Here is a 14,459-nt window from a genome sequence, read left to right on the forward strand (position 1 = left end):
GGGAGTGAGGGCTGTTTTGTGGCCGTGCCCGGCCGTACTAGAGGTGGACGTACCTATTCTCGGCGGTGCACATCATGGTATTGCTCACCCGATAGGCTGGCATGAGGGAGGACCCTGTTCCTAGGGTTTCCCGGGGTCAGAGTCTCGAGTCATCTGCACTTAGGCCACTAAATATGTGTTCCAAGTCACTTTTAGTGAGTTTACATATTTATTAGCCATTTTAGCCAATTTCCAATCGTGGGGTTTTATAGCTGAGTAGGGCAAACTGGAGTTTGTCCTTTATAGGCAGAGCCCCCCCCCCCCCCCCCTTTTACTTTTGGCAAGTTGTTGAATGCAGATTACCAGCGTTTGGGCTCTCTCTCTGCTAGCGTTTTCTCTCTCTAGCGTTTTCACTGTGGCGAGCACTCTGTAGCATTTTGCACACTCTCTCTAGCGTTTTCTGCAGGAGGCGACATCAGCCATCGATCTCTCTCTCTAGCCCTAGCGCTTCCCTTTCTGGCCTGTTATCACCGCTCCGTAGCGGTTGTGCATCCCCGGCAAGATCCAATGCCAGTTCGGTGGGCGGTACGCGCTTGTGCCTACACGGCGAGGAGATCCACCGCGATAGATTCAAGATCTATTGGCTGCCCGTCATAGAGAGGTGCCTTGATCGCAGTTGCAGACAATTCCTCATCCGATTCACCTTCTTTCCGCTGCACCTTTGACATGGTATCAGAGCCACGGTGTGCTCTTGAATCGGATCAATGACTTGTGCTAGATTGAGTTACTGTTTTTTGCGACAAAAAGAGGCGGTTTGCTGTTTTTTCTGCCTTTTTCACTCTTTTGGGGCTGATTTCAGCTGTAGTGGAGAGATTTGCAGATTTCCTATCTTCCACTTGATTCCAGCCACTTCACATGCCCAAATTCTCCAACACCATGGATAAGAGTGATGATTTTCTTTTTAACTTTGGCCCCTCAAGGAGAGTTACAGGCTCGTTGCTGCCGCTCGCACCCCCACCCCCCTATCGCCATCGCTGCCCCCCCCCCCCCCCCCCCCCCCCCCCCCCCCCCCCCCCCCGCCATCGCTGCCCTCCCCCCCCCCCACTGCCCTCGCGTAGCTCCCCTGCTCGCCCCCTGCGCGGTCTGCCCCACCCGCTGCCCGTCTGGCTCCCCTCCGTCACCTGCCTACTGTCTTTCACCAGCCACACCCGCTGCACACCCCTTCCCCGCTGCCCGTCGCCAGCCCCCTCTTGCTGCCCCCCGGCGCTACCCTATCCGCCTGCCGCCCCCTTTTGCCGCGCCCGCCTTCCTACACTTTACCTTTAGCCATTGCCCCTCCCGCTCCATTTTACCTTCAACCACTCCTGCTTGTCGAGCCTCGCCAACATCCTTGACGTGCTCAGTCCAGCAGGAGTTTCCCTCTTCATCGATGTTTCTGCGCCTTTTCTTCACAACAGCAGACATAGATGGAGGCTCATGGTCCGCTACAGAGGAACTCCAATGAAATCCCCTCGCCCGACCCCGTTGAGCCCACCATTTGACTTGCTCTTTCACCGATAGAGCAAGCGAGCGTAGCCGCAGAGGTAGATCGCCTGTAGGCGACTTCTGTCATCTGCAAGATTCTCGGCACCAGATCTAGTAGAGGAGAGCTGCGTGATCTTCTCCAGGCCCGCCTTCTTGCAGAGGTGGGCAAGATCTTGGACGTTCAGATCCTCGGACGAGGCTACTACCAGATAGAGTTTGAGACCTCCGAGATGGCGTCCAAGGTCATCGCCATGAGCCCTTTGACCATCCAAGCAGTTCGAGCCCACTTTCGACAGTAAAGACATGGTTTTGACCCTGCTTCAGATGTTTTGGTAGAGGAGGCAGACATTTCCATCTCCGTCTGCTTTCCTAGTTTGCGGAGGGAGTACCTACCACTTTTGTCCAGGATAGGCTCAGTGATTGGGACTGTCCGGAAGACACCTCGCATGGCAGCCTCAGTAGCTGCCAAGGCGGCTGGCATTCCCTCAGTTCGCGTTTTGGTTAGGGACACTCACACTCTTCCGAAGGTCATCCTACTTCCTCGGGTGAGTGGGGGTTGGTTTAGACAGAGCATGGAGTATTCGGGCCTCCCGAATCTGTGCTTCATTTGTTGACAGATGGGCCATCTTGCGAAGGCCTGTCCACGGAGGAGGCCCTGACCTACACCACAGACCGAGCCCCAGCCTTCAAGGGCTGGCCAACAGCAGCAAGCAGAGCCACCCTCCGAGCCTGGGGCTCCAGCGGAGGAGGGTTGGCAGCAGGTTCGTGGTCAACGACGACAGGGGCCACAGTGACAGCCTGTCACTCAGAGTGGTCCTCAGGCGCCTGCCTAGTAGCATTGGGTTCCCACGAGGAACCAATTCGGTCCTCTTGAGCACGACGAGGTCCCTGCTCCAGCCTCCACCTCAGCTTCACCCATGACAGCCCCCCCTCCCCCCGAGTTCCCCCCCTTCTCTTCAGCTTCCCCCTACCTCCTGCTCCCTCCGCCTCTCCTCCTCGCCCCCCTACCTTTGCCGATCCCCCTCGCCCCTCTTCTCCCCCCCTCCCCCTGCTCCTGCACCTCCCCCTCCCGCTCTAGTCCCACAGTCGACCCAGGGGGCAGGGCCATCCTCGATTGCTAGGAGATCTCTTGGCAGCGCCTTTGCCACGGGTTGCTTGGCGAGAGAGGGACAGCCTGTCTTACGACCCCCTCTCTTGGTACAAACGTCTCCCTTTGTAGCAGTCCCTCGTGGTCTGACGAGCTTCGACTTTCGGCACCGATGGACTTCTTTGCCTACGACTTTACACGCTTTCTCGGTGCTCCTCATCAGACCTTGAGGCAGCCTGCTTTAGGATTCATGTTCTGTTCCTTGCAGCTAGGGGGATAGAGGCCTTGGACTCAGCGGTTGGCTTCTCTTTTCCCCTTTGCGGCAGGGACCAGATTGAGTGGACTCTTGACTCAGTGTTGGAGTGGCTACAGACATAGGCCCTAGAGTTCTCTCATCACATGGGAGACCTAGGAGTTACAGACTTGCTTCAGACTCTTTAGCCATTGGCCAAGTTTGCGGTGACCCCTCCAGATGCAGTAGGATGTAGGCACATTGTGGTTCACTTCTTTGCTGATACGCAGTGCCCGCCTTGCTATGTACACATTCATGAGGATTCCTGGACAGAGGAGGTTGCTTTACGCACGGCTCGGTCTACTTGGGCTTGGGCCAGGCACTCTTTGCAGTCACACCTATCTAGAGGACGCTCGAATGCGGATTACTCCCCATCCAAGCCACCCTCGAAGATAGCACGTTTAGCTGCTGCGGCAACATTTGTTCTCTCTCGCTCCCCATGAGGATTGCCTCATGGAATGTGTAGGGATTAGGTGGGCCTCAGTTTCAGCGTCAGAGGGGCCGACTACGTCAGGAGCTTCAGCGATGCCTTGTGGGAGGAGAGATTGACCTCCTTATGCTACAGGAGCATCATCTGTGTGAGAGCCGCATTAGACGTTGTGGTCAACTTTTGCGTGGACGATATGATACTTGTTGGTCAGCTGCTTTTGGGCCTGGAGGCATCCAGGGTGGGGTATGTATGACTATTGCGGATGCTTTGCAGCAGGCCATTGTGGGCAGAGGGATTATTGTGCCAGGCAGGGCTCAGTGGATCACTATACAGGTTCAGGGTTGCCTTGTGGGCTTCCTGAACATCTATGCGCCCAATGTGGTGAGTGCACGAGCAGAGTTTTGGTCACAGATTGTTGAGTCTCTGCCGCAGGCAGAGCAGTGGTGCATAGGGGGTGACTTGTAACTCAACATGTTGGAGGATCCCTCTGACAGGGTTGGTGGTAGCCATGCTACTGTGCAGGGAGTTGAGCTGGCAGCTTGGGAGAGGTTTTGTATGACTGAGGGTTTCGGATGTGTGGTAGCATTCTAGCTTTCTGAGGCCCCCAGACAACCTGGCCTTCTCTCGCTCGGACCGCAGAGTGGGAGGAGTGAATCTATCGCGGATAGATCGCTTCTACACTAGTGATCACTTTTGTGACTTGGGTGGGACAGTTGGCATTCTGGCAGGGACTTCCTTCTCGGACCATGCACCAGTGATCCTCACAGTGGCAGATAGGCAGAGGAGGGGTAGCATGATGCTTCGCATCCCTGAGAGAGTCTTGCTGGACTCTACACTCAGAGAGCGTATGGAGGCTCTTTGGACAGAGAGCTTAGATATGCAGGATTCTCCCGTTGACATAGTGGCCTCAGGACTAGCTCAGCTTAGTCGATTCTTTCTTCAGGAGTCTTTGGCTCGCCTGGCTACAACGAGAGAGGAGGAGCATCGTCTCCGACGGGGCGTTGCTTCCTTGCAGAGGATGCAGGAGCAACATCCAGACAGTCCTTGGTTGGAGGAGCAGTTACAGCAGGCTCGCCAGGAGCTTGTTAGCACAGAGGAGCAGCGCCATGAGTTTGCTTTCCATCGACAGGCATCTCAGTGGACGCAGGTAGGTGACAGAGTGATTGGTGCTTTCTTTGAGGCAGTGGGACCTCGGCATACACATGCCAAGGTCAGTCCGTTGAGGAGGCCTGACGGGTCAGTTGCTTCTGAGCCAGAGGACATGCGTGCAATTGCTACTGACTTTTACCGTGAGTTACTGTTTGCTGAGCCTCAGTCAGAGCGTCAGGATGCATGCAGAGAGCAGGCGTGGGCACAGATGCCTTGTCTTGTGAGTGAGGAGATGCGTCAGAGGCTTGAGCTGCTACTTCAGTTTGAGGAGTTGCACACGGCTCTTAGTGCACTCCCCCTTGGTAGCTGTCCAATCGAGGATGGCTTGACTCCCAGTTTTTTCTTGGAGTACTGGGACTTGCTTGGCCCAACTCTCTGTAGTGCTTTTCAGTACATCTTGCACATAGGAGAGATGCCTGACAGCATGAGTGAGGGCCTGATCTGCCTCATTCCCAAGGAGGGTGGCTCCTTGGATGAGATTCGACAGTGGCGTCCCATCACCATCCTAACTCAGCCTACAAAATTCTTGCCAAGGCTTTGAGTTTGAGGATTCAGCCACTTCTGTAACAGACTTGGACACTCCAAGTCAAGAATCAATCGCGACAGCACCAAATAACCACTTCAAAACAATTCACAGATCACAATAGATTTGCACTGGCCCGGCGGAGTTCCGTGCCTAGAGATATTGGTCCCAAAGACTGGCGTCCCTTTCGGTATTTCTTTTTGTATTAATCAATTCAAAGTACAAGAGAGTGGGTCGGGATTCACTCTCAGACTCTGCGTCCAGATGCTCTGAGAAGTGAGGTTCTCACCTCTAATTTAAAGGTTACAAGGGATGCCCAAAAGCAAAGCCCCAAAAGCTTTCCAGTTAAAAGCATAAGAGCTCAAAAGCTCTTCTCTCTCAAGCTCTCCTTTTTTTGTTAAAAAAAAGCATTCTCTTCCTTTTCTCTTGTGTAGAGTAAAAAGCGAAATTCGCGTCATTTAGAAAAAAAAAGAAAAAAAGCCTCCGCAATTTTCGAAAATTAGGGTTTTTGGCAGAAATTAGGGTTTGCAGGAATTTTAGGGTTTCTGGCAGAAATTAGGGTTTCTGCTGTCCGCCATGTCATCACTTTGTGACATACCCCCCTCTTGAAAGCATTGTAATCGACCGCGATTACGCCTGCAAAACCGACAAAAGCCATAAGCCATCTTAGCAAACACTGACTGTTAGTACGTATGTACTAGGAACACACATCTAGCACATGTACAAAATCGACAGTCACATCACACGACATCACAGGACATCACCAGACATCACGGGACATCACATGACATTCAACATTCATTCGGATCTTAGACCATGATTTATCGGCAATGTAGCTAACAATCACATCTAGGTCCAATCGGGACCTCATCGATGTCCAATTGACTAACCCCTATTGCAACCATGTCTATTCGAGATCAAGTAGACCAAAATGCTGCAGTCATTTCGCCCATCAGTTCTTGCACTCACAAGAAGTCAAGAACAAATCAGTATCATTATCAGGAATTCCATTTCATAAAGTCATCCAGCAGAATACTGTCAGCTATCAGTATCCCTGAAGCTCAAAGAGACATCAGTGACTTTAGTATCAAAATCGAGGCATCTGTTGACAAGGGAGCGGAGTGACTCCCCTCTTGTGCATCCCACTGCACCAGATCTCCGGCCAAGTTGAATTCTGGGTTCCGTTTGGAGTAGACTATGCTAAACCAAAACATCGAGGTAAAGTTTCACAATCCGAGGAGTATCTGCTAGTTCCTCCTCCTCCATCCACTTCGCATCAAATGCAGGAAAGTTCTTGAACTTAACCAAGAACCGCCTTCGGACTTTACCTTTCTTCGTATCGTTATGTGCCAAAATCTGTTCAAGAACAAGGATCTCCTTATTTTCTTCCACTTCGGGTTGCTCATTAGGCTCCCTATCATCAGGCACATCACCCTTAACAGGTTTCAAGAGACTCACATGCAATGCATTGTGAATCCTCCAAGTATCTGGCAGTTTCAATCGGAAGGAGACTCATTTATCTTGTCGGTGATCTGGAAAGGTTCGTAGTATCGCATACTAAGCTTTGGAAAAAGCCTCTTCTTTCCCTTTTTCTTTGGATGGCGTGCCTTCTCAAAACGTAAGAGCACCCAATCATCCTCGTTCAATTTCAAGTCGCAACGATGGCGATCCGCTGCCTTTTTCTGTCGTTCTTGAGACTCCTGCAAAGTCTCGTGAACCTTGGCAAAAGCCGTATCCAAATCTTGCGAATATTCATCCGCTTCAAATATCTAATCTTTCGTGCTCAGGAAGGATGGAACCTTCGCAGCACTTTCAACAATCTCACATGGCGTCTTCCCCGTCGAAGAGTGTATCGTGTTATTGTAGGAAAATTCCACCAAAGGTAAGTTCTTTTTCCATTGAGTCTTCTGATCCGAGATACAAGACTTCAATAAATCTAAAATCATTGAATTGGCAATCTCAAATTGCCCGTCAGTCTGCAAGTGGAACGATGACGAGAACTGCAACTACGTGCCAATGTTCTCCCAAATTGCCTTCCAAAACAAACTCATAAATCTGGGGTCTTTGTCGGAGACAATCGTCTCAGACGTGCCATGTAATCGGAAAATCATCGTGATCATTCTGTGTTCTCGGGAGATCAAAAAATGAAATCCATTTTAATACTTTTCCAGGGGCGGGTGGGTATGCGTAAAGGCTTTAACAATCCTTGTGCCTTATGCCTGTCAAAATTGACCTTCTGGCATACTAAGCAACTGCGCACAAACTCTTCCACATCCTTTTTGAGTCTCGGCCCAAAGAAGTATCTCTCTACCCCCTTCATGGTGGTAGCAATGCCGTGGTGACTCGTAAAAGGTGGACAATGGCATTCGGTCATAACCTTTTCCCGCAACGGTTGTGTAACGCACAACATAGTCTTTCTCATCAAGTAGCCTTCCCGAAGGGAGTATCCAGCTACTGTCTCCCCATCCCGTATCCGTGTGAAAATATCTGCAAAATCTGTATCTGTGGCATACTGATCGACCATATCCTCGAAGCTCCTATTATGTATCGCGGAAATAGCCAGAACCAACAGTTTCCGAGACAAAGCATCTGCCACCACATTCTTCTGTCCCTGCACATGGACAATCTGGAAGTGCAACTGTGACAAGATGTTCGCCCACCGCATCTGCTTTTCCGAAAGCTGCTTCTGTGACAAGAAGTAGCGCTAACTCTGATGGTCTGTAAAGATAGTAAAATCCGCTCCGAGTAGGTAATGCCGCCACTGAGTAAGAGCATGGATAACCGCCAAAAGCTCTCTCATAAATCTGTGCTGTCATCTCCGGCCTAGAGAACAAACGGCTCTCGTAAGCTATGACATGGCCTTCTTGCATCAAGACCGCACCCAGACTACGACCACAAGCATCACAATATACTTCAAATGACTTCTGCAAGTCCGACAGAGTCAAAACAGGTTCTGTAGTCAATTTCTCTTTCAATGTCCGAAAGGTAGTCACCTCTGTGGGTCCCCACGAAAAAGGTACTCCATTCTGTGTCAAGGTATGCAAAGGGGAAGCAACCTCTGCAAACTTTCGTATGAACCGCCTGTAGTACGAACACAGTCCCAAGAAGCTTCTAACTTCATGGAGATTCCTCAAATCGGGCCAATCACGGATAGTCTCTATCTTGGCCGGGTCCATTTGCACTCCTGCTGTTGACACAATGTGTCTCAAAAAGTGTATCTCTGGTAGGAAAAATTCACTTTTCTTTGCATTAATCACTAACGTGTGATCTCGTAATGCCTGAAAGACTTGAAGCAGATGATCTCTGTGTTCTGCCTCATTCTTGGAGAAAACAATGATGTCGTCAAAGAAAGTGCCAACAAATAGCTTGTACTCTCGAAAAATCCTGTCCATCATCCGGTTAAATGTCGCAGGAGCATTGGTTAAGCCAAAAGGCATCACCAAAAACTCAAATAACCCAAAAGTCGTCCGAAAAGCTATCTTGTAGACATCTCCTGGCGCTATCCTGATCTGATGATATCCACTCTTGAAGTCAATCCTGCTAAAGCACGAGGATCCCTGTAACCTATCGAGTATATCATCGATCCTAGGAATCGGAAATCTGTTCTTGATGGTGATTTCGTTGAGAGTGCTATAATCGATGCACATTCTCCAAGATGTCTTTCTTCAAAACCAACAACACTCGAGAGCAATACGGTGAAGTACTAGGCTAGACAAGACCCTTTTCCAAGAGGTCTTTCACTGGGTTCATAATCTTTTCATTCTGTACTCTGCTCACACGGTAAGGTGGCCGATTCGGTGGCGTGCTTCCAGGTATCAGATCAATGGTTTGATTTCAGGCCCTCTGAAAAGCAATCGGCATGAGTGTGGAGAAAAATCTTGGCGTTCTTTTGATCAGGTCAAATTCAACCTTTATCCATCGTTCAGTTCTCTCCCAAAAGAATGAGTAAGACACCGAAGTTCATCAAGTACAATCTCTAAGCCCTTCATTTATCAAAGTCTCTTTCTCGGCCCGGTAGTCAACCACGGCGTAGTTCTTGTGGTACCAAGGGATCCTGAGTAGAACGTCACTCGCGTGCCCTGAACATCCCTGTCATTGCAAACGAAGTTTGCCAATGCTCGGTGTAATGGCAACATCCCATCCGGGTGCCAGTCGAACTACCTCCGCCTGTGGCATCAGTTTGTCGGGCGTAATTCCAAATTGAGCTGCCAATTCCAAGTGAAAAGAAGTTGGCCTTGGCTCCTTCAAAAGAGCTTCCTGATCCTTCACTTTGCCCCAAAAAGCGGCAAAGTTTGTACTTTCATTCATTTGATTGGTGCAAGTCCCACGCCATGTGGTACCAGTTCTGCTTTTCTATCTGCCTTTTCTGCCACGTTCCTCAGCTGCTCTCGAACTCTCAGGCCTGTCGTTGTCTTTATCATTCTGTTCTTTCTGTGCCTTTTTAGGGCACTTTGCGGAGATATGTCCATGTTCTCCGCATCCAAAGCACTTCCCCTCTTTGATGAAGCGAGCTCTCTCCTCAGGAGTAAGCTTGGGTCGTGCATCCTTTTTCTCTGGGTTGCTCTTTTTCTTTCTACTTTCATTCCCAGAAGTCTGTTCGGCTCGTTGTATCATGGCCTCATCTATGGGGTAGGTCAGACTGCCAGAGTGAATGGCAAAGCCCCACTTCGCATGACTCATTAACTCCTGAATAGAAGCTTACTTCTGTTCCAAGCAGTGATCTCGGATCTCTGTAGGTAGACCCAAGGTAAACCACTCAATGTGTTCTCTGAACGAGATCTTCTTGAATCAAGAGGCGGGTAGAAAAGAGCTCCAGAGTATTTCACAGTAAGCATTGATTGTATCTTTCTTGGTCATCCGAAGATGGTTCCAAGCAGCTCGTATATCTCGTTCATATTCTTGCGTCAACCAAGAAGAAATAAAAAGCTTCTTAAATTTCAGCCATTTAACTGGCGCAGTCTTGTTTAAAAGAAGCGTGGACCACCAAGTACGAGCATTCCCCTTAAAGTAAGAGGCAGCTCTCCGAATCTTGGAGTGCTCTGAATAGCGTCCTCCCGCGAAAGCGATGTCAAACTGCTGTATAAAAGACAAAGCCTTTGAAGCATCTAAGTATCCTGAAAAAGTATCAAACTTGATCGAGTGGCCACCTTCCTTAAACTCTCGGACTTTCTTGCTTTTATCTTCGAGAAAGTCATACTGGTTAGCTTTGTAAAAATTCTTCTTGTTCGCATAAAAGTTTCCGTCATTGAAATATGAGCTGTCTGTAGACGAGTCCTCAGTAGAACTGTCAGTCTTTGGGCGAGATGTAGCCTTCTTTGCCTTTTTCTTGCCCTTTCCGAAGCTTTGTTTCTTGCTTCGCTTTTTACCTTTTCTGTCTTCTTCGCTCGAATCTGAAGAGCTAGAAGAACTGTCAGATGAAGAAGAAGAAGAAGAAGAATTGGGTACTCCTTCAAATCGAACACGCTTCTTCCGTTTCTTTGCCTTGTCAAAAGTCGACTAACGCCCCAAATATCCTGGGAAGTCGGTGCTTTTCTTCTGCTTTTTGCCGTGCTTTTTGGCTTTCTTTTGCGCGTCAAAAAGCTGAGCAATCCGTGCATCAACCACCTCTTCTAATTCCTTCTCTGCACCTCTTCTAATTCCTTCTCTGAATATTTCTTGTGAGCAGAAGGTTTCTTGAGAGTGGGTGTAGTGGTTTTCTGCCACTGCTCATGCACTTCTTGAAAATAAGTCTCGCTCATATATTTTGCAAATTTTGGGTCCTTCGCAAAATTGAGCATCATCTTCGTTGCATCGCCGATCAATTGACGACGCTTCATCTCTCTTTGCTCCGCCTGAGTAGGCCGAGGTGGGCCATACTCTCTGTCTGAATCTTCGTTGTGATCCCAGCCCGCATCTCCAGATGCAGAGGGAGTCGACTGATCCTTGCGTGAAGCCATAGGTGCTGCGGAAAAAAAATTGGGGATCGGATTTCTCGTAGAAGAGAAATCGGCCGTGCTCTGATACCACTGTAACAGGCTTGGACACTCCAAGTCAAGAATCAATCGCGACAGCACCAAATAACCACTTCAAAACAATTCACATATCACAATAGATTTGCATTGGCCTGGCGGAGTTCCGTGCCTAGAGATATTGGCCTCAAAGACTGGCGCCCCTTTCGGTATTTCTTTTTGTATTAATCAATTCAAAGTACAAGAGAGTGGGTCGGGATTCACTCTCAGACTCTGCGTCCAAATGCTCTGAGAAGTGAGGCCCTCACCTCTAATTTAAAGGTTACAAGAGATGCCCAAAAGCAGAGCCCCAAAAGCTTTCCAGTTAAAAGCATAAGAGCTCAAAAGTTCTTCTCTCTCAAGCTCTTCTTTTTTTGTTAAAAAAAAGCATTCTCTTGTGTAGAGTAAAAAGCGAAATTCTTGTCATTAAAAAAAAAAAAAAAAGCCTCTGCGATTTCCGGAAATTAGGGTTTTTGGCAAAAATTAGGGTTTGTAGGAATTTTAGGGTTTCTGCTATCCGCCACGTCATCACTTTGTGACAACTTCTAGAGAGCCTTATACATGGAACTCAGACAGGTTTTGTCAAGGAGCGTAGTATCCTTGACAACATCTTTACTTTTTGGGAGGCTTCTGCCCTAGCGCGGCTCCGTGGTGAGGATATGGTGATTCTTCTTCTCGATGTTGAGAAGGCCTATGACAGAGTTGACTGGGACTTTCTGGAGGGCACTCTACGCAGGATGGGCTTCTCAGATGCTTGGATTAGAGCTCTAAGGGAGCGAAGTTATAAGGACGAGTAAATGCCCGGATCCAGTCTTTTATTATCCTCAACAGTTCACCGTTGTGATTGGCCACATTAGGCTAATGCAAGATGCGAAGTTGATGTGGGATCTGCTTTCTTCTCTATATGATCGAGTCTCTCCAATGAAGCGGATAGCCCTCAAGGTGTAGTTGAGAACCTTGGATGCGAAGAACACTTCCATGTAGGATCATATCAACAAGATGCAAGAGCTTCAAGAGGAGATACTTCAGATGGGAAAGCTTATCAGTTCAGAGGACATGGCCATTCAGCTTTTGGCTCAATTGCCTCCCCGGTACACCAACTTCTACTCTTCATTGATTACCAGTGGACGGCTGAATACTATCACATGGGAGGAGCTAGTTCCAATGGTTTTAGACCAAGAGGAGCGGTTCCTAAAGGGGAAGAAGTCAGGCTCAGAAGCCTTGGCCGGTTCTTCCAACAACAACAAGAAGCAGAAGGGTAAGAAGAAAAGCACCAACACCAAAGACAAGAAGAGTGATGCCGAGCGTGACCCCTTGAAGGCGGAGCGGCATTGCAATAATTGTGGTGAGAAAGGACATTATTGGAGGAAGTGTCCAAAGCGAGTTGGAGAAGCTTTGACTTCCTCGGCGGCAGTAGTAAAGTCACTAGCCTTTGTTCATTTGAAGATTCTCCCTTCGACGGACTCTCGGAGGACATCGAGGCATTGGTGACCCATTCTCCTCGAGATAGTCGTGATTGGATTCTTGACAGTGGTGCCTCACGGCACATGACACCTACGAAGTTGTCCAACATGCGGCGACACTATGGTACTATCTTCATGGGCGACAAATCTGAAATTCCTATTTACAACGAGGGTTCCATGGAGCTCATTCTCGTGGCAGAGGAGGTATGCATACCTCCAAGGTACTTTATGCTCCAAAACTAGGTTTTCATCTTATGTCAATACACGAGGTGTGCAAGCTTGGCATGGACGTGAACTTCACGGAGGACTCAATATCTATACGGGATTGGCAGACCAGTGTAGAAGTTAGAGGGGGCTCGGTAGAGAATGGCCTTTATCGACTCCACGCTCTTTCTTCCTCGACTCGGATACCCACAGGTGATTTATGGCATTACAGGTTTGGCCATTTGAACAATGATGCCCTTCGAGTTGCTTTTCGAGAACAGTTGCTTCGAGGCTTACCTGTGAGGTCCCCACCCCGTCGTATCAAACAACGGATCTGATGGTAAACCTGATGGCCACTAGATCTATAGCGGAAGCAAACAAAATGGTTCAGGGTTCGACTAGCGGACGATCTCTCATCACAAAGTGAGTCGAGTTCGAGCCTACTAGCAAAGAGATCTAGCTCCACCTCGCAGGGGAAGCGTACTTAACTATCTAGCGATCCTATGACCCACCTTCCAAGAGGAGAGAAGCCTCGAGTGCCTTTTTCCCCATGTTTCAGAGGCACGTACTCTCGAGAATTCCCCGCTCTAGGGGCAATGAGCGTTACTAATATCGAGTAAGCACTATGGGGATAGAGAGTTCCCGACCAATCGGGACCACCCATCTCGTAGGCATTGGCAACTTGAGCCAAGCCCCCACTTTCCACCCCCACACTCACACTTCTTCGTGTGACCTAATTACTACCACAAAGGTTGTTCAACATAAATATTCCTTGTTTAATTCCGAATCACATGGTTCGTTAAAACAGCCCTTCAACCAGTATTGCAAACAACACCAAGACAGAATTCTAGTAAAAATTCTACTCAAACTTATTCATAAAAATTCCAATGTTCTGGAGGTACAACATCCCCCCTCCAGCGAGAGTTCACTCCTCCCGTTGTCGCCTAGCTGCCCATACAACTAGGTATGTCCACCGCATAGAAAGCACGTCATGGACACTCCCACCGCATAGAAAGCAAGACGTGGGTTCCCACCGCATAGAAAGCAAGTCGTGGGTATCCACCGCATAGAAAGCAAGTCGTGGATTCAAGAGTCCTAACGAGGAACTCTGCCCCCTGTGATCAGTAGGGGGGTCAGGACTGATTCAACATTGGAAATAAAATGAACATGTCGAGCTAAATTTTCCCTAGCAAACATTCTTTCCTCTTGCAAACAGCATACCCATCAAACATTACCTTCCTACTTTAGAACTTAATGTATAATGATTTCAATGCCGAGGTTTCCGTCGGATTTCTCCAACATGTTTGGGGATATGAGCATTCCTAACTAGCGTATGCAATGTTAATTTAAACAACTTGAATAAAAATATAATCTACCTCTTCCACTTCTTCATCGATGGCCCGTGAGATGGCCGGTATCTGCTCGTCCATGGGGGCCTTCCCCTTTCCGTTGACATTGCTCGTTCCTGCTTCGCGATCATGGGCACCACCGAAGCGCGTCCTCTTAACCGGGGCCATTTCTCACTACTTTAAATGATTAGCTTGGAGAAAAAGCTAAGTTTCACAAGCATCATAACAGTCCAATGGGTAGATTAGTGACATCAATTAATCCCTCCTATCTAGATTTCTTTCATAAGCAATCATTAAGGATGGCACGTAATCCTATGGGAACCGGCTCTAAGATAATTATTCGGCTTGTATGATCAAGAATAATTAAGATTTCACTATTAGAATTACCAGGGAATTGGATTAAGTATGATTAAACTATTTCCTAGCAATTAGATGATGCAGATTTACCCTATGCATATGTGTGAGGAAAACC

Source organism: Adiantum capillus-veneris, chromosome 22 (genome assembly GCF_014529385.1).
Source record: "Adiantum capillus-veneris isolate H3 chromosome 22, ASM1452938v2, whole genome shotgun sequence".
Taxonomy (NCBI): Eukaryota; Viridiplantae; Streptophyta; class Polypodiopsida; order Polypodiales; family Pteridaceae; genus Adiantum; species Adiantum capillus-veneris.